This window comes from Haemaphysalis longicornis, unplaced genomic scaffold (genome assembly GCF_048455015.1).
Source record: "Haemaphysalis longicornis isolate Haplotype H1 unplaced genomic scaffold, Haemaphysalis longicornis Haplotype H1 scaffold_1, whole genome shotgun sequence".
Classification (NCBI taxonomy): Eukaryota; Metazoa; Arthropoda; class Arachnida; order Ixodida; family Ixodidae; genus Haemaphysalis; species Haemaphysalis longicornis.
Window position 1 is genome coordinate 396,843,905 of NW_027526203.1, and position 20,378 is coordinate 396,864,282.

The following is a 20,378-nucleotide window of genomic DNA, read 5'->3' on the forward strand; positions in this document are numbered from 1 at the left end:
TTTAAGGTCACACGCGATATTGTTGCCGATACACTGTAAATTTCAAAATAAGAAATGGGAAAAACATACTATTTCGTACGGCAATGTACACATATTTCCTTAAGGGAAAGAAGCACAAAAGATACGTCAACGTGGAGAGGAAGGGGAGTTCGATAAACACAGTAAAATTATCCCGTTTATGCATGGAAAATGTAGAAATAATCTTCGAACGAGCGAAGAAATAGGAAGAATTAAGTCTTCCGCAAAACATGTTGCCTCTCCAAGCTATTGATGTGGAACTTTTGGTAACTTCCAAGAATGTGGTTACGCTGCTTGAGGAGACTTTGCACAACGTCCAACGATCAGCTGGTCTGACGAAGAAAAACTTGCATGATTGTAGTTTTCTAATTTATTCAAAACGTTCTGTGACGTCATCTCAAGCACACTTGCCAAAAACATTTATAGCGCCATAAAAGAGCTGACGAAGTGTGCACTTCGCCCTCACAAGCTCAAGTTAGCAGCCTCCATTTTAGCAGGCTTGGCGTGAGAGCAAAACTGTGAGACTACCTCCGCATGTAAACTAAACAAGCATTCTGGAGACTACTGGGGTAAGCTGGGCGGTACACAGATATGTAACGTAGATGGCGAAGTCTATATAGCTCTGTTCAGTGAGAAGAGAGAGATAGCAGGGAGGGAGAACGTAGTCAGTGCCACGAATGCAGTTTAGGACGAGCGATCAAAATAACAATGAAACTGACATTCCCCTTCTAGTCCTGGAAATATGTCAGTAGACCCACACTTAACGTCAGCATTAAAGCCAGTAAATTTTCTATTTATGGTGTTTGCCGGTATGCCGAGGAACAAACACGCTTCCTTTTTACCACACGTCTTGAACTAGTTCATTTTTCAGCTGTCTCCAGCTTTCCATTGGCACGATTGCGTGGCGGTGGACCAGTGTGTTCCGTGTGAACTGCACAGGAAATTGGCAGTTCGTGGGCTTGGTGCCCATTGGCTTAAAACACCCGAGGTTCTCGAGCTTGCTTTTAAAATTGTCGAGTGCTGTCTGCAACGACGGCTCTGTGATCTATCTTGGCTTAGACGTGCCTATTTGGCTTCATCGCTTACTACGCCTTTCCTCGTGGAACACCCTTGAAAGGAAAGGGTGCTCCTGGAATTCTCTCATTTATTGACAGTTTATTTTCTCCAATCGCATCGTATATATAGGGCTTGTCGTACTGGCCTCAATTTGTTGATACTTTCCTATTTGGTTGGCTCACTGAAACCGCCACTAGGACTGCCCTTGCGCTGTGCCTCGTGTCACACCAGTCTCTTCCCAGTTCCCATCTTCACACCAACCCGCCGCGACGGCTCAGTGGCTGAGGCGCTGCGCTGGAGGGCTCAAGGACGCGGGTTAGATCCCGGAGGCTGCTGCCGGTTTTCTGACGGAGCTAGGCTAAAAACGAAGTCCCCGTAGGTAGAGATTTCGGGGCACGTTAAAGCTCCCCTGGTGATGCAGATCAATCAGCATTCCTCCAATACGACGCTCCTCATAGCCTAGGCGTAACTTCGCAGCGTTAAATCACAAAACGCGAATTTTTATATCCAGGACACTGTTTTTCCATATGTTTCCGGTATACTTGCTTGGGTCTCTGTGCTCTGTAAAGCGTGCTTCTTCTTGTGCACTGAACAATTGGAAGAAGCCAGCCTACGGAGGCTTGTTATGCAGCCACGGATTGCAGGCCTCTTGCTTCTGTACTTTTCATTCAAAACCACGCTAAATTTAAATCAAATTTTGAGGGAATAACCCGCAGAAGCTACACTTGGGATAGGAGGCACGCCGTAATGGAGGGCTCCGGATTAATTGTGTCCACCTGGGGATCTTCGTCGTGCGCCGAAATTCGCCTCCACCTGAAAAGCGGCCGCCGCGGCCTATTCAAAACTATACTAAGCGATGCGAAAGGCACGAAGCTTACTTAGAACGGTTGTCTGAACAGCGCGTTAAGATTGGGTAGCCTCCTGCCTCACTCAAAGCACTGTGACCCCGCAATGCACGAAACATTAATTGCCGATAATCTATCGCGAAACCCATGTAGCCTTTTTAAACTATAGCAACATACTAGTGAGATGTAAATTTGGAAGGTTCTAAAATGCGTTTTCCTTTTCTAGTTCGCTTAAATCTGGACAAAGATAATGGAAGTGAATATAGTCTTCTCCGCACTAGCTAGCTGCGCCTTTTGAACTGCGGGAAGCTAGGGGGGGGGGGGGGGGGGGGATTATGCTGCAGTGAAAGGTGACAGTGCGGAGAGAAAACCAAGAAGGCTGAGAATCAGCAAAAGAAATATTCATAACTGGTAACTTTCAGCAAAAGAGCGAGGGGCCTTTTTTATTGTTTGTTTGTTCTGCGTGGACGGGTCATGATTGTAGAGGAGTTACATGCCTCTGCCAAGGTACGGACGGGAGAGGCTGTATACTCCGTACTGAAGAGAGGAAGTTCCTCAGGTTCATGTGAAAGGCTACCAGAGTCCTATAATGAAAACAAGAAAACGTCACGAACAAATTAGGGAGTCCAAATAGACCAATGGGTCGGAACATTTCCCGAAAGCGCAACAAGGCAGGCGATTCCACGAAACTGCCAGCCACTCCCACATTGTAGTACATACAAAAATAAATCCTTAGGAGGCTATTCAGAGAACAGAACAGAACAGATGAAAATTGTCAAAGAAGCCAATAAAAAACAAATGTGTGCGCATACACCAACAATGAAACGGAAATCAAGATATCTACAGAAATACTTTGAGGCTTAGAAAACGAAAAACGAAACTGACCTACCCCAGCTTACAGATACCTATACAATTTTTTCCTCTGATTTTTCTCCTAATGAGCAGCATCACTTGTAGAAACTCCCACAAAGCCTTCCCGACATAATAACGCCTTCTGCTCTTGCAAAAAATACAGCAGAAGGTTTCTCTGTGATAGAAACAAAACAAAAAAAACACATTTGAGGCGTTGAACACCTGGGCTATTAGGCGCGCCGTATATTGGAGTGTTTCGGGTTAATTTTGACCACCTGGAAATCTTTAATCTGCACCGAAATCTTGCCAAAGGGGCGTTTTCACTTTTCACCTCCATCTGAAAAGCAGCCGCCGTGCCCGGGAGTTAAACCCGCGTCCTTGGGCTCAGCAGCACAACTCGTTAGCCACTGCGGCACCGCGGCGGATGTAGTAGAAACTATGCCAGCTCTAAGCCAAAGTCGGACGCACACTTATGTCATAGATATTTGTTTTAACCCTAAAACATTGTCAAACGGCCTGAAAAGGGGTTCCAGTGAAGGTCGGCTTTAGCGTTACTACTATTGTCCCGGGCCCGTACCGGTGAATGCGGAGCCGCGTGTCGGAGGCCGGCCGCCTCGCGTGGTGGACTCATAGAGTTCCATACTAACATATACTAGAGGGAAATCTTGCGCCACTGTCTAGGGGAGCCGTGCTGCAGCGAGCGTTCCGTAATGTACCGGGCAGGCACGTTCCACTTGTCCTTGGCATGGCTCATTAACAGGCTGTAAAGTTGGCTCTGGCTGCAAAAAAAAAAAAAAAAAAAAAAACAACAATATTAGTGTAGAAGGTTCATGAAATTTGTTTTGTTATTATAAAATTGAACCTCCAAAAAGTATAATTTGTCAGTGATTATTTAGAAGTTTCATGTGCTATGAACAAGAAAAAAATGTTGCCCTTCTTTGTTGATTCTGGCTTCGGGACGAAAAAGAAGCCACATGGCTAGCTAGGCCAAGTAGGCGAGGAACGTCGCTATAGCGGCAATGGCGACGCCCACGGTGGCCCGCGACCGCAGCGGCAGATTTCCTTCTAGTATATATTAGTATGAAACTCTATGGGCGGATGCCCATGCCACTGTCAAGTGGCAATGCCGAACCGTGGGATTTATTGGCTGCTTTTTTATATACACGCCGCTATTGGGAACGGAAAGAAGGAGGGGAGGGTATCTGGGATGTTTTAGAAAGAGAACGGCTACAGCTCTGCCACACCATCTCTGCTCTCCTTACAGGCACACCTCTACACGAAAAAAAAAAAAAAAAAAAAAAACCGTCATGACAAAAACACATGTTCATCATACCACCATGAAGAAACCGCCCGAAAATGAGTTTTTGACGTATTGCAGTCTAGTTGCAGAACGAGCTATTTTCATGCGAAATTTCCTGACAACGAGCATGTGTCGCTCACACGAAATTACACTCAGCCTGCGAAAGCAATGGGTCCACGAAGGAAGTGCAATGCATATAATTTCAGATGACGTGTTATCACAAGGTTTTTTCCTGAGAGTCCAGCAAAGACCGATTCTATATGTAGCCCGTTATTTTATGGGCAAAACAGCTTGCCTTATAAGCGGTCTGGTAGGCGGTTCAGCTGCACAACAGTCAAGTCGGGTCGGAGAAATGTATCTCGTTACGGCACCGTACCATCCGGATAAACTGTCCTCGTTGCACTGCATCCTGATTTAATGTTTTAAAGGAACAAGCCCGCAATAAATTATATGATTAAGGCCCTTCCATTAACGCTTTCATTAAAGGGGCCACGCACACAAAACACAAGCTCGGTTCATTCGAAAGAATGTTTCGTTAGAATCATACTGACATCACTTGGAACGTAAACTTAGCTCAAATACGTTATATAATTAGGAAAAAATGGAATGGCCGTGGGACTCACTAGCTCATTTCCCACACTAGAACCTATGACGTAATATGCACAGCTGTGCGGTTGGCTGAGGCCGGAAAAAGCAAACGCAAATTAGGCAGGGCTTATAAGCTTCTCAGAATGCGCCATTTTTCGCTTACGTGTAATGCATACTCATTTTTATAGCACTAAGAAGGGTGGAATAAACAATGGAAGTTACGAAAGCACCCGTAAACCTATAGCACCAGTGCGTACTGCTGTTCGCGCTGCACGCACCATGCTTGTTTTAGCTGCACAGCAGTCCGGCACTTTGGGGTTGTCTTACACGACGCTTACCGATTGGTGTAAGCGACATTGTCTTACGTGACCTTGTTTGTCGAGCATCCCCAATGTTTTACGAAACGATTACTACCAACCGTAACAAAACCAAGCCAGGTGCAAATACAGCCAGAAACAAAGCAAAGGGGACAATGGTCGTGCGCAGTATGGTGGCCACATTCAAGAGGACTAACGGTAAACAAGGCGTTCGGCAGTCCGCTGCAGAATAAACAGCCAGAAATTTAATGATGCTCTAACCAATCGCACATCGACAATACCCGACGTTTCGAAGCCGGCTCGGCTTCTTCTGCAGGGGTGACATGGGGCCACACTGCAGCACGTATTCCGTGTGTGTACACCGAAAGGAGAGTACCAAGCGAGCGATTAAGGTTCCCAGGGGTTCGTTTAATATGCCACGACTCAAGGAAAAGCCGCTTCCTCCAGTTCGTTTCCCTTTCGAGGATGGCCGTTCCGGAGAAGTCAGTTTTGTGGTCGGCCACTTCGCAGTGTTCGGCGACTGCGCTGCGTTCTCTTTTCTGTTTCCGTACGTCGTTTTTCTGTTGCCTAACCCTCTCCGGCAGGTTTTTGCTTTCACCGATGTATGACGCGTTGCACTCAGCGCACAGAATGCGGTAAACGACCCCGGGCGCTTTCGCTATCGTCGGCTGGTCTTTGGGGCGGGGGATTAGGCGGCCTATAGTTGTCGAAGGCATGTGGGCGATGTGCACTAAACAGCGCACTAACATTCGCTTGAAGACCTCTCCTTTTTACGTCATCGCAGACTTCACGAAACATGATCTGGTGAGAGAAGCGAAATTTTGACTTAAATTAAGTAATTTCTCAGTGAATAAAGCATCGTTTGTTGCCTGAAAATCGCTGGGGGCACTATAAAACACCAAATCTTTCGAATAAAACAAACTTGTATTTTGTCTGCATGGCCCCTTTAAAGCGCCGAGCCAACAAATACTCCACACTTCTTTTTGTGGCGGAAGCGTTACTTGGCTAGGTTAGCAAAAACGCTCACCCAGCTGGCTTAGGTCATCTCGTCGGCGAGATGACCTATACGAAAACTTTGGGGGAAAACATGGACTCAGCTGGCACTCGATAGGCGTGGCTGGAAATCTTTGGGAGAGGCTTTCGTCCTACAGTGGACACAAACAGGCTTGTAGTGATTCTCTCCCTATTCCTCCTCAAGTAAAGGCGCAGTCTCACTATAGGCCGACATGGCGTGGACGTAAACGCTGGCCGGTCGCGGACCCATCGGCCCACTCTCGAGCTGCCACAGAGCCTTGGCACGCTATACCAATGACAACAAAATACCGTTGGGCGACGTCCCATTGTCGGTGATTTGTGGGAAGTAGGACCTGTAATGGTAGCTACCCACAAAACCATTCCGTCGGCCTCTTTGCCTAACCGCCTGGGCAGCGATTTTTCTGAGGGCAGAACCAGCGAGCACTGCGAAACTCGACGCTGCTATAAGTTTTTTTCCCCTCTGTAGGACTGCCGTTGCGGGTGACAAGGGAATGGTACCTATCTTGTAATAATCAGCGGGAAATTCCAAGGTCAAGCGTTTTAGGTCTAAACAGAGCGTTAGAACACAGCAACGAGATGAGTGGCATCAAAATCGCCTTGTCGTCTTACTTTATAGTTAAAGAAAACAATGTATAATAACTAATTCATTCCTGCAGTCAAATAACCAAATTTTCTTCTAGAACGTTTTTTTTTTGTATGAGTGCGTCATATGCAGATTTAAAGGCTAGCTTTTGTATACGCGCTTACGTTGTATTTGAATGACTGCATTTGGAGCTTTTGTAAAAATCTCACTGCATTTTTTCTCATACTGCTCGTAATATTATGATTAGATGCCTGCTCGTAGTAGCTGTCACACTTTCCCAGGAGAGCAATGGCATCTGCGCTGGTACGTATACAGGTGACGTGTAATGAGAAAACACAAGCGCCCCCTCTGAGCAGCTTGTGCTGCCTCTTCGTCAGCTGTTGGCGACGATTCGCTTTAAAGAATTAAATCAAGCTTCAGCATCCTACCTATGAAACTATAGTACTTATACGTGCGCCTACTTCAGTTTACTGCGTTTTGAGCTGGCATCAGAAGGCACGCGATTCTCCCTCCTCATTCTAGCGGTACCCGTAAATGCGATACTTTCAGTAGGAAGTGGAGAATCGGTTGCAACGTAAAACAAACAATGGGCTTTTCCAGGAACTTGGAAATCTCGAATGTTTGGTGAAGCCGGTCGCCGAGGGCGTTTTCTGCCGGCGCGTGTTTGGCAGAAGTGAGAGCTGAGGGGTGTGTCCCATGCCGGTCGCAAAAAGTCATGTCGTTGGTGGGAAAGAACTTCAGCACTGTTTCGAGGCAAAATGATGTTCAGTTCGATCTGTACGATTTGTGTGGGAGGAAAGGACTCGCCTCTGCGGCGAGCTTTCTCGGAGGCGGTGGAATAAGGTGCCTCTAAGTGCTAATCCATCAAAGCACCCCGTATTCAGCCACGTGTATACTTACTCTCCAGATGGGCTCACGTACAGTCATGGACAAATGAAACGTGAACACGAAAAATATGAAATAGAACACACAGACAGCGCGATTTCTTTCCATGCAAGTCAAATTGACACCTGGCTTAATTTGAGTAACAAAGCTGGGAAGGGCGGCTTTGTAAATATACAAATAGCGCGCCATTTTTGTACCTCAACGAACAGTGTTTTTTCAATTTTGCGTGTTCTGGTTCCTATTTTCGTACTCGCATTTCATTTTAACATGACTGCACATATGAAACCCCATATGTCCTGTCGAATCAAAGCTGAAGATCCGAGTTTCTGTTTGATGACCTCATCGCACGGCAAGAATACGCGGGAGTTTCTTTCAACATACGCTACCCTCATGTCATGCATCCTCTTTTTCACTCGCGGTTTCCTTCACTCAAGCCAGAAATCCCCTTTTCCCTTTCTATACTTTTCGAGCCGTTATGTAAAAGCCGCCTCTGTCTTTCCGGGAGGCAAGCAGCGCTGACGCTACGTTAACTGAAAACTCACGTCAAGGAGCGAACAAAGCCGACGACACGAGCGAGCAGGTAGGCAGCGCTTATTCCGACTGACGGGTGACGCAGGCAGGCGGTCTCGGATATCGACGCGGCGGTGCACGGGGTGGCCTCCTGGCTCGCAGCGAAAGCAAACACGCGAGTGGCGCGCGCCGAAAGCGCTCTCAGGGGCGCCAGCGGTAATGGCCGGCCACGCGTCGACCGAGCAAGCGCGAGCGACAAAGCGGCCGACAAGGCAGCGCATGAAAGGCCCCGTTGCACGCGCCACGTGCATGCTTGATGCCGAGCGCAAATGCAAGGGGGCAAAAACGCACACCGAGCCGCCGGGTCAGCACACCGATCCACGCGGTCGCCATTAAAACTGGCGTGCGGACAAGTTCTCGTCTGTTCCTTTTCACTTTCTCGCAGGCACGGGGCATTTGCGAATCACGCGAACTTGTTTCCACCAGTGCGTTGGGATAACCGGGCGAAACGTGGGCGTAAATTGCCCACCATTAACTGTAGGCCCAAGGTCGATTGCTGGAACTCTGTTGGGCATGCACACCGTGAAACTTAGCACGTGCCTGGCCGTCTATTTGCAATGACAGTATAGTGAGTGCTGGCAGAAGAGCGGAAAGAATTTGAGGGCTTTGCACGCACGCACGCACGCACGCACACATACAACACGCACACATCTATATATATTGTCACCGGTGAGGCGATATATACCAGTGATCGACGGGTAGCACAGTTGGCTTTATTGCCAAGAGCTGGTTAAGTCAAGGCAGCAGCGTCTTCGTGCGGAGACAGATGATCTCCGCAGCAGCGCACAGCGGCAGCTGGCACTGAAGTCACTGGCGAAGTCGGCTTTGATGATGTACTTACGGTCGTGGCAGTGTATACACACACACACACACACACACACACACACACACACACACACACACACACACACACACACACACACACACACACACACACACACACACACACACACACACACACACACACACACACACACACACACACACACATATATATATATATATATATATATATATATATATATTGTTACGGGGAGGCAGACTTGATTAGGCGATCCATGGTTGATAGAAAGTGGTCTATTTACAAAGAGATACGATGGACGTATTTACAGAACGTACATCCGGCCGCAAAATAACAAAATAAGCCGGGACACGCGAGCGCGTGGCAAAATGCATCGCCGCACCATCTGCAGTTCACTTCTGGTGTCGAGATATCGATGTGCGCGTGCGCGTCCAAGAACGCTCGCTATCCTGTCTTTTACTTCACCTCGAGCGGCAAAGTTGATCACATTCATCGTTTGGCTATAGGGGTCACTTTCTTTGCTAACACGCCTCGCTCGCACACGCTTCGGCGGCGGACGGCTAGAGTGAATTGTGCGTTGCTCGCTCTGTCCCCACCCGACAGATAACATATCTTGGCCGTCTCGGGGACGAACTTGGGCCACATATATTCCATGGCTTTGTATTTTTTGCCCAAAACATGCAGTTGGTTGCTAACTAAAAATGAGCACACCAAGACGGGAAGGAATTAAGGCGAGAAATTGTTTATTTGAATAAAGTGTAATGACAGGTCACCTTGCCCACGTATTAAAACAGGTATTAAAAAAAACCACCTGAGCGGAGATCGGCGGAGTTGTGGGTTTGACAAAAAAGAACAAAAATAAATAACAGGTTGCAATACACGTCGAATTGATTGAAACAGACAGAGACCAAAATTTTCGCTTTTAGGCAGTAAAACAAACGCTATCGCCCTTAGAACAAAGATATAAAAATATTGTTGCAATGCATCCTTTTTCAGAGCCAGGCAGATAGAGCAAAGCAGGCTTCACTCTCGCCATCCGCCGCCGAAGCTTGTGACACCGAGAAGTGTTGAGCATAAAAAGTGACCACTAGCGTCAAGCGTTCAGTGCTCCCAGCTTTGCAGCTTGAAGCCAAGGGAAGTACAGGGTAGTATACAAGGGTTGGACGAGCACGCGCACGCGCATATTGGAGTCTCGACACCAGAAGTGAAGCGTCAGTTGGCGCGGCGATGAATTTTGCCGCGCACTCGCGTACCCCGGCTTATTTTGCCTCCGGGTGCACATGGCGGCCATAAGATAACACGTGCAAGGACCAAGCCAGTTCTTCGTCATCCTCGTGGCCTTCTGTGTTCAGTGACAGTATGGGGCATTGCCCGCCTATGTGTCCCGTGACATCACCCCCCAGTCGAGGGTGACCGTCCCGGTCGAAGCCGCGGTGAGGTGACGATTGCGATGCGGATGGGCAATGCGATGCAAACATACAGTGAGGAACTGCTTGCCGAAATGGATGACGATGACGTGATTGGTGATGCCTGGCGCCGCAACGCCGATGTCAACAGCAGCGACGGAGTGTCCTAGGTTGTCGGAACCCCGTCGGAAGAGGGCTGGGGACATCTCCGGTTAGTCTCATCACGGCTGGTCTCGGCAGGTCTTGAGCGGCGTCTCGCGGCCTGGGGACACGTGGCGGAGGATGTGGTCGAGCTGTCGTCGCGGCGGGGCTGGGGGCACCCGACATGGCCCACGTACTATCGACGATCGCGTCCAGGACGAGACGGCGTGAAGCTGTGGCTGCAGGATGGGGGTGATCGACCCGCACCCTCACCAAAATTTTACGTGGCGGCAAAATTGATGAGGTGATCTATGGTTAATGGGAAGTGGTCTATATACAAATAGATGCGATGAAGGTATTTACAGAATGTACATGGCGGCCATAAGATAGCCCGCGCAAAGACCCAGTCACTTCGTCGTCATCGTCGTCTTCTGTCTACGGTGACAGCATGGGGCATTGCCCGCCGATGTATCCTGTGACATCATATATATATATATATATATATATATATATATATATATATATATATATATATATATATATATATATATATATATATATATATATATATATATATATATATATATATATATATATATATATATATATATATATATATATATATATATATATATATATATAGTCTGGAATCAAAAACTCACACAGAGCGCGAAAAAAAAGGTTAGTAGAGACAGAGACACACGAGAAGGACATTAAAAATAAAAATAAAAGTTTACTGACGTTTCAGGCAGAGGACTCCCTGAATGCTCTGAAGAAAGGGAGTCCTCTCCCTGAAACGTCAGTAAACTTTTATTTTTATTTTTAATGTCCTTCTCGTGTGTCTCAGTCTCTGCTAACCTTTTATATATACATATATATATATATATATATATATATATATATATATACACAGTAATACCTCGTTAACTCGAACTCGCATATCTCGAAAAACCGGCTAAGTCGAAATTTTCCGCGGCATCGAACATTTTCCTATACGTCCCATGTATATTTTTCCCTTTATCTCGAAGTATTTTTGGGTCGGATTGCGGATAACTCGAAATCTTCACTGGGAGTGGAACGAAAATTCCGCCGCCGGACCATTTCACAAGATTCGCGCGATGCTGCCAGGCCTGAAGTCCGTCGATTTTTTCGGCGCTTGCTTCGAAAGTCGATGAAGTCCGGCACTTGCTTCGAAATAAGGTCGAGTGCAGCGGCGGGGAAGATCGACTGATGCGATGCCTCAAGCAGCTGGAGGATGCCTTCCTAGGCCCGAGTACGACCACAAAGCAGACGAGCATTAGGCCGTTTTTCTCTGCTAAATAAAATGGCAGTTCGGCAAAACCCAGCCGGTTAAAGTCTCTTGTATGTTATTTTTTTCTCTTTTAAACCTGCACGAGAAGAAAGATTAGAAACTGCCGCTGAAGAGCCGGTAAGTAGTAGTGATTTTTCTGAAGAGCGCTCATTTTTCCCGGCGATTAGCGCAACTTTGCTTATCTCGAAAATCCGTTTATCTCGAAATTTTCCCTGGTTTTTACGACTTCGAGTTAACGAGGTATTACTGTGTATATATATATATATATATATATATATATATATATATATATATATATATATATATATATATATATATATATATATATATATATATATATATATATATATATATATATATATATATAACAGTAGGCCCCGCGCATGACAGCAGCAGTTCCAACGGTCTTGCTTACCCAGTCGGGGTGACTCGACAGGTCAAGCCACCCATGATGATGATGCTGTACAGATGAAGATTATAACGGGTATGTACAAGTTAGAAACTGGCCCACAAATTGATGGTGAATGGCCACAATATATGGGAGTTCTACGGCGCAACAATTACCCCAAGTAATGTTGAACGCGCCCACACACGCTCACAATATGTAAATACATGCTATTTGCGAGCATTCTGTATTCTCTCTCTCTCTCTCTCTCTCTCTCTCTATATATATATATATATATATATATATATATATATATATATATATATATATATATATATATATGATGTACATCATTATGGCAATGATATATATATAAAATTCTATGTCTGAAGCTGCATGAAAGCCATACCCATTGACTTCATTTATTTCGTCTCTCCATCGAGTTACCTGTCCTATACCTCTAGTCCCGCCTCTTTGTAGCCACTCCCTTGCCCTGGTGGCCTACCGGTTACCAGTTTTCCCATTACATGTAAAGCCAAATTCTATTTCTTTCTCCTAATTTCAGCTAGGATGTTTTCAGCCCGGGTTTCTCCGTAATCCAAGACGTTTGTTTCATATCACTACGCGTCGCTTCTATCATCCTCTTTTCTATGACTTTATGCGCCGTCCGACGTTTTATTTTGAAGTTCTTAGTAAGGCTTGTGCCCCATAAGGGATCATCTCGATTATGCATTGGTTGCATACTTTTTTAGTGCACATGTAACCTGCTATCCCTTACTTCGCAGTGTTTGCCCAATGCTCTACAGCCCATTGTTATTCAACGCATAATTTACCCCTCGTGATTTTGATCGGCACTCACAACTTGCCAGAGATTGTTGTATTCGTCTACCTATTCTATTATTTTATTATAGAATGAAGGATAGCTCTTTGCATGTCTGTTAAATACTCCTTTCGACCTATCCACATTAATCTTTAACCGTGCTCCTAAGCTTCCCGAGTGCAGCTCTCAAAGCATCTTTTTCTGACCTTCTCCCGCAACACTGAACAAGATAATGACATCCGCAAATTTGAAGTGACCGAAGTATTCTCCATTTACTCGTATCCCCCCTTACTTATCACATCCAAGCTCCCTAAATATCCCCTCCCCCCTACACATGCTGTAAATAATTATATTGAGACGGCCTCTTTTCTGACGTCCTTCTTAATAGATAACTTCCCAATTTCCTTATGGAGGCTTATCGCGCCCGTACATTACCTGTACATGTCCTCCAGGAGCCTTTTATTAGCGTCTGCTCAACTCCCGTTCTCTCAATACTGCCTCCACTGTGAGGGTTTGTACTGAATGAAAAGCTTCCTTGTTGTTCGTAAATACCAAGTAAAGATTTTTTGGGTTCTTCGGATTTCTCCATTGCCACGTTGATGGCGTGAATGTAATCCATTGCTGAGTACCCTTTCCTAACTCAGGCCTGTTCCCTGGTTGCTCGAAATATGGGATGTCCCTTATAAGGTTAATATCCTGGTATACAAATTGTATAACATAGAGTAGTTTGACAGAGTAGGACGGTAATTCTTAAGCCCTTAGGCATCAGCTCTCTTGCGAATTAGAATTGTGTTGTTATCTTTCCAGGCCAGTGGTACGTTTATTGCCCTGAGGATTTCTGAAATTAATTATGCTGGCTTTCCTTGTACAGCCACGGTTACTCCGTCGTCACTTGCGGCTTTGCGCCTCTTCGTTTACTTGAGCGTCTTTTCCACCTCGTCTTTAGGTACTTTTGAAACCTCGCTAACCAGCTAATCCGTCCAGCACCATTTCCTCGCCTAATGTTGCCAGAGCATAAATCTGCGTATATATCCTTTTCCCTAGTCCCATTACATTTCCTCTCTCATGGCATACTCCATCTCTGCCAATAGCTGGCTTCTTCTTTGTTTCCCTTAAGCTTTCGCCTGTGGTTGTTTCTTTAATCTTTGCCATGTTGTGGGCGTGGATGACCCGTGGATCAATTTTGAGAACTCCGTCAGTGCGATTCGCTCTTTCGTCCCACACTCTCTCATATCTCTGCGTTTCTCGTTCACCTCTTTCATCATCTGCGATAGTTGGCGGTTTTGTTGTCCAGGCTGTCGCCCTCCTGCGGCAGTTGTTGAATCTGCGACCATATTAAATAGTTTGTCATTCAGAATGTCCACGATCTCTTCCTCTTCGGTTGCGATTGTGAACTTCTTCTGATGCATTATTCCAAACCCTTGCGCCCAGTCTTTTATCGATTGCGGATTTCGTTTCCTTAGTTTCACTAGCTTCAGCCTCTCTTTTCCTAAAAATCTAGCCTAATTCTGTTTCTCATCAGCCTGTGGCCACTGCTGTCGACCTTGCCTATAGCACGTCAACATCCTGCACAATAGCAGCATGGCATTCAAAATGAAGTCGGTCTCATTTCTAGTTTTACCGTTCGGCCTGTTCCAGGCATATTTCCTCGTCATTTGCTTGCGAAGGCCCCATTATCCTCAGGTTATTGCTCTCCGCAAGTGAAATTTCGAGTTCATCCCCTGGGCTATTCTGACGGTTTGACCGATTATTGTGGGGGTTTAAGGCGCCGACGCAACGCAGGTGATGAGGCTCACCGTAGTGGAGGGCTCCGGATTAATTTTGACCACCTGGGGATCTTTAACGTGCGCCAAGATCTCGAACGCGCGGGCTTTTTCGCTTTTCGCCTGCATCAGAAAAGCGTATTTTGACGGTTTCCCAAGGCGGGTTCGCCTCCCTGCATCTTTCCTACTTTCGCGTTAAAGTCCCCTCATCGCAACAGTGGATGGAGTGTGTACCTTATTCGTTCCCGATCCGACGTCCTTACAGAAACTCAGCGACCTCATCTCCGTAGGTACCATGGACGTTGGTGCATATAGGCTTTCACTAACTTTAACTTGTAGCTCCTTCTTAGCTTGATCGCAAGAACCGTAACTCATTGGATCTCAACAACCTCATCTCCGCAGCTATAAAAGTTGTTGCGTTCAGGCTTGTACCCTTCAGCCTGTACCCTATTCTCAGCCGGGTCCCAGCGACCAGGAACTTATCGCTAGTGCTGCAGAATTTTTCCACATTCCGTGCTACCTCTTTGTGGATTAGGAGCCCCAATCTCATCTCTTTCTTCGTGCCCTCGGCAGCATAGAATATGCCCTATACCCAAAAAACTGAAAGCCCTCCCTTGTTATTCCAACATCGCTTAATTTTACGATATGCATTGAAGTTCCTCTATAGAACAGCTACATGTGCATTCGTGTATATGCATCCGTGCGTAAGCAACCTTCTGTATGTTTTTCAGCCATTGCTCAAGTCCTCGTGCCTCTGTGGAAACGGACGAAAGTAGAGAAAATACTTGAGCGCTTCTCTTCATTGATTAGTTACGAGTACGCATAGCGCCCTGTTTAATTGTGAGCGTTTCCAAGATTGAGCATGCCTCCATGGTGTCACTAAGAGGCGTCACTACATGACGCCTCTTCTTGATGTGCAGGGGAAGGCATTTTCAGTCGCCCTTTCGAGAGCTGAAGCGCTGCGGCAGTGCTGGAACAAGGCTGCGCTAAGCCTCTCTATCGAGGGGAAAAAGCGCGCGAGCAAATGAATATTCGCAAACAGTAGGAACGCGTGTAGCGGAGCGGTCGTGTAGGTGGCGTACACGGAGTGCGCACTCGGCGCCACGTAGCCCGACTCGATCGAGCGCCTCGAGTACTCTCGGTTCCCGGTCTTCCCAGTGGCACCGAGCGCGATCGATGCGCGCGTTTCCTTCGTCCTCTCCCCAAGACCACCGTCGGCTCTTTTACGAGCATGATGTTTTGTTACCCATTTTTTTCTTCGGCTTTCACGCAGTCCATTTGGTTGGAACCGTAGCATCGGCAGCCTTAGTTTTGCTCTCTGACAGGAAAAGCAAAGCACCGCATGAGCGTTTTCGGAAGTTAAGATCGGCGGGCCATGTCCGGTGGACATTTCTGACGTTGGCAAACAGTAAATACTTAGCTGATGGTTCACTAACACCAATAAGTTCGCGCGCCTATTTTGTCGAAAGCAGACTTCCTTCCTGAAACGAAGACCATGCAGAGCCCGAAGGAAGTCGTCGATACGTTTTGCGAATACCTTCATCTCGGAACTTCAGATAATTTCTATCTGTCCCAGGTAGGCGAAATAGACATAAGAGATAAAAGTTTTGTACGTATTTTATATAACAGAACTTTTATTATATTTTAAGGGAAAACTAAACGAGCGAAGAAAACACAGTACGCAGTGAATCCCAAATTTGAGCTTTTGTTGTTTCGGACATAAAATATAGTACGATCAAACTTGAGTAAACATTTTCCATCATTCCGGTATCGATTACGACAAACATGATTTTTGCGTACACTGCACGTAACTTATATAACTACAGTTGAATACACAGTCTTCGTGAATGTATTAGACCGCAACGTTTGTTCGTGTGCCTAAATAACTAAGCGTAGAAGTTGATCTCCGGAGTGCAACAGCAAAATAAACACCACAAATAACGCCGAAAGGCTAAAAGAACAGTTTCCCAACTAGTGGCTTGACTTTCAGTAGTGAGGGGAAGTTAGTAAAAGGTTTATGACGTCACTTCTACCAAACACTGCGAAAGACTTGAAATTAAAAAAATATAGTGCAAAATCGATGCTAAGAATGCATCAGCTTAATAAAAAAAAAAACAAGTCATCAGCATTTGTTTTTACTTTAACAAAATATCATTCATAATGCAGTCATAGTTGAATTTCACACTACAGTAAGCTCAGTTTCCCTTTTTTTACGCTGCAAGAAAGACCACGGAACGGTTGACCAAATAAGGTAGCACGCTTTCTCTAACAAACCTTGCCCGAAAATCAGGCTGAAGTTTAGAATGGGGCTGCGGCTTGGTTCCGCAAGCCCATAAAGTGAATTTAAGCTCATACGGGTTTACATTTCAGATTTTAATTTCTGAGAACGCAGTAGCAGAATCGACCAGCTGGGATCACAAGATCGCTTTCTTACAAATGAACTTAACTTGCAGGGAAGCCCGACTATTAGCAAGTGTAGATATGTGAGAAAGCTTAAAAAGAAGTTTCTTTCGTCCTTTACGTGAATTAGCGAGATAAGAGGTCATCAAATACAATGTGTGCTGTCAATTTACCCACAATAATTTTCTTCTGAACCGCTCTCAGACAGCAAACGAGGAAGTCTTGGCAATCTCCGCGCAAGGCTGGCGCTGACATTTGCGCTTCGCGCATGACGGCATGCGATTGCCCGTCCTGCGGTGCCCGAAAGGCACAATCGCACAACTTGGGTACATGCGATGCAGCATTTATGGCATTTTCTTTGCACTTCTGGGAAGATGACCAGGGAGCAGCCATTTTCGCACCATGTGTCGCATGCCGATTCACTACATGACCTTCGTCCAGCGGCTGCCGCTAGATATAGACTTCTGTGGCGACAGAATCAATTTTTCCGTCAACTGGACTTACTGAGAAGTGAGGAGCCTGCATGATCCGGAAAAGGTGTTCATTTTGAGGATCATTTCTTTAGGCAGATTTGTCGCTTTACAACGTCGTAAACATTTATGCACACACACACACACACACACACACACACACAAACACACACACACACACACACACACACACACACACACACACACACACACACACACACACACATATATATATATATATATATATATATATATATATATATATATATACAGTCGAACACGGGTATATCGAACACGGGTATATCGAATTATTGTCTATATCGAACACATAAATTATCCCCTCGAAACTTCTGTGTAAAAGTATAGAAATTAGTACGTTTATATCGAACGGTATTTTTCCCGACATTGGCTATATCGAACGCCACGTGAGCTGGAAGGTGCTCTTTGGCAGTCGCTTAGTGAGCAACATCGCGCCTTCGCCGTAACCAGACGAGGACAGAAGCCCCAAACGCCAGGAAAATGTCGCAGTGCGAGGTAGGGATGCCCCAACTGCGCTCCGACTGCACACGTTCTCCGAAATAAGGAACAGCTCTTTTTTTCGGCTAGCTTCGTTCCCAGGCTTGCGAAAATATTTTTTTTTCTCTCTCTCTGGGTCTGTCATCCCCCGATGTCGCCCCGGGAAAGGGAAGAGAAGGAACGAAGGCGCTGGCAGCCTCCTCCTTCTTTTACATTTTGCTGTTGCTCTTTCGACAGTTGTCCCGCACCTTTCGTAGATTGCTGTTTTTCTCAGAGGTGACCATGGCGAGCGCTTTTTGGAGAACGTTCAGAGAGCCTTGGAATCGTTACCATCAAAGTTCTTGTGTTGCGTGCGCGTTGTTCTTCTTTTATGTGCGTGTTATTTGTGCATGGTGTGCGAAGGCCGCAGCGAACGGCTGGAATTTTCGAGTTGTGCTGACGTCGTCTACGTGTCTCAGGACACGTGTGACTGGGTGAGGGTGAATCGACGCGGAAGCAACGGCCGCTACAACTGCAGCCAGCGTAGAGAAGCGCAAGAACCTGGACTTTGCGACAAAGCTGAAAGCCATTCAGCGGTTCGAGGCGGGAGGGAAAAAGTCGACGGAGTGTCTGCCGACGACTTCGTGAACGCTGACAGCAATGTTCAGGCTGTTTCGAGCCTCGGCGACGAGAATATCGTAGCTGCGGCCGCAGTAACCCAGGCTGATAAGCTCGAGTGGCGCAGATCCTCCGGACGAGGAGGCGGCTACGCGATCGTACTCCGCCGGTGAAGTGGCGGCTGCGTTCAGCTTGATGCGCCGTTGTTGCAGCGACATGGAAGGAAGTGGGCTGTAGCACCTGAATAGTCTCGAGAAGATCGAGACCAGCGTCTTGAATTTTATTTCCCAGGACGAAAAAGCTGGCCAAGATCAGCGATTTTTTTTCACGCAAATAAAGCAGTCTGTTTCGTCGTGAGTGTGGAATTAGTTGTCATTCTTCAATGATCGTCCACCACAGGTGAGGTCTCAGAGCCCATATTTTTTATATCGAATTTTTCATATATCGAACTCTTTCGCGATCCCCTTGTAGTTCGATATATCCGTGTTCGACTGTATATATATATAGTATAAGTAAAGAGTCGGATACACAGCAAGAACAATAACAAACAATGTTTACTTACGTAGCGGCAACGGGACTTGCCTTCATCAGAGTAAAGTTACATGATTTTGCGTGACTTTACATGACTTTACTCTGATGAAGGCAAGTCCCGTTGCCGCTACGTAAGTAAACATTGTTTCATTTTTTGTTATTGTTCTTGCTGTGTATCCGACTCTTTACTTATACTATTTTTGCGCGCTTTGTGAGTTTATCTTTCTCTAGATTTATATATATATATATATATATATATATATATATATATATATATATATATATATATATATATATATATATATATATATATATATATATATAGCGAATCAGAATGGGAATTGAGGCGCTCGTTGAATTAAGACAGAAACAAAGGTTGGCAGTCAAGATTGCCTCGGAAAGCAAAGGGGAGTATGCGGTAGGTCAATCCCACAGATGAAGAATTTTGAAAGACAGAAAGAAAGTGGAGGAGAAATGCCCGCCGGGTGGGATCCTAACCCACGACCTCCAAAATACGCGTCTGGTGCGATTACCACTACGCTACCGGCGGGGCTGTTTCCCCACCACTTTCTCGGGTATTTATGTTAGTGTATTTTTTTGTTTCCTGCGCTTGGGGGTGGTAGCCAGTGCCACTCGGACTACTCGGGGCGAAGGGGACCTCCTTCCTAACCCCCGGGCCGTGACTCTTGTGTCTACGACATGACGAGAGTGGTCGAGCAGGGTTCAACGGTGGTCGAAAAATTGAACATGCTAATATACCCACACCAGCACATGCGCACACATGTCACCGTCCTTATCACATGACATAACGGTTTAAAAATTCATACTCATTTCCATACAAAGATGGATGGTTCACTCACACACTGATCACCATGCTTTCGAATGAAGAAGGCCTCGATTAATTCCCTTGCCACCTGTTCTCAAATTAATCGAGGCCCTCTTCATTCGAAAGCATGGTGAACAGTGTATGAGTAAACTGTCCATATCGTTGTATGAAAATGAGTACGAATTTTTAAACCGTTATGTCATGTGATAAGTATGGTGACATGTGTGCGCATGTGCTAGTGTGGGTATATTAGCATGTTTAATTTTCCAATAAACTAGTTGTGAGTCTACGCTCATCCTGTCTCTTCTTTTCCTTGTCCCGTCCGTATCCGCAGTTTTACGTAGCCCAACAACTTTCTTT

At 46.0% G+C, this 20,378-nt stretch overlaps 1 protein-coding gene and 1 non-coding gene across 4 annotated transcripts in view; one reads left to right on the forward strand and one right to left on the reverse strand.

The window, feature by feature from the left end:
- The window catches only part of LOC144155342 (uncharacterized), a 217,029-nt gene that overhangs the window by 148,362 nt on the left and 48,289 nt on the right, over positions 1 to 20,378 (forward strand). The window lies entirely within an intron of this gene.
- Positions 19,670 to 19,742, reverse strand: Trnat-cgu (transfer RNA threonine (anticodon CGU)). Its single transcript has one exon. It is a non-coding gene; the product is annotated as a tRNA-Thr (tRNA).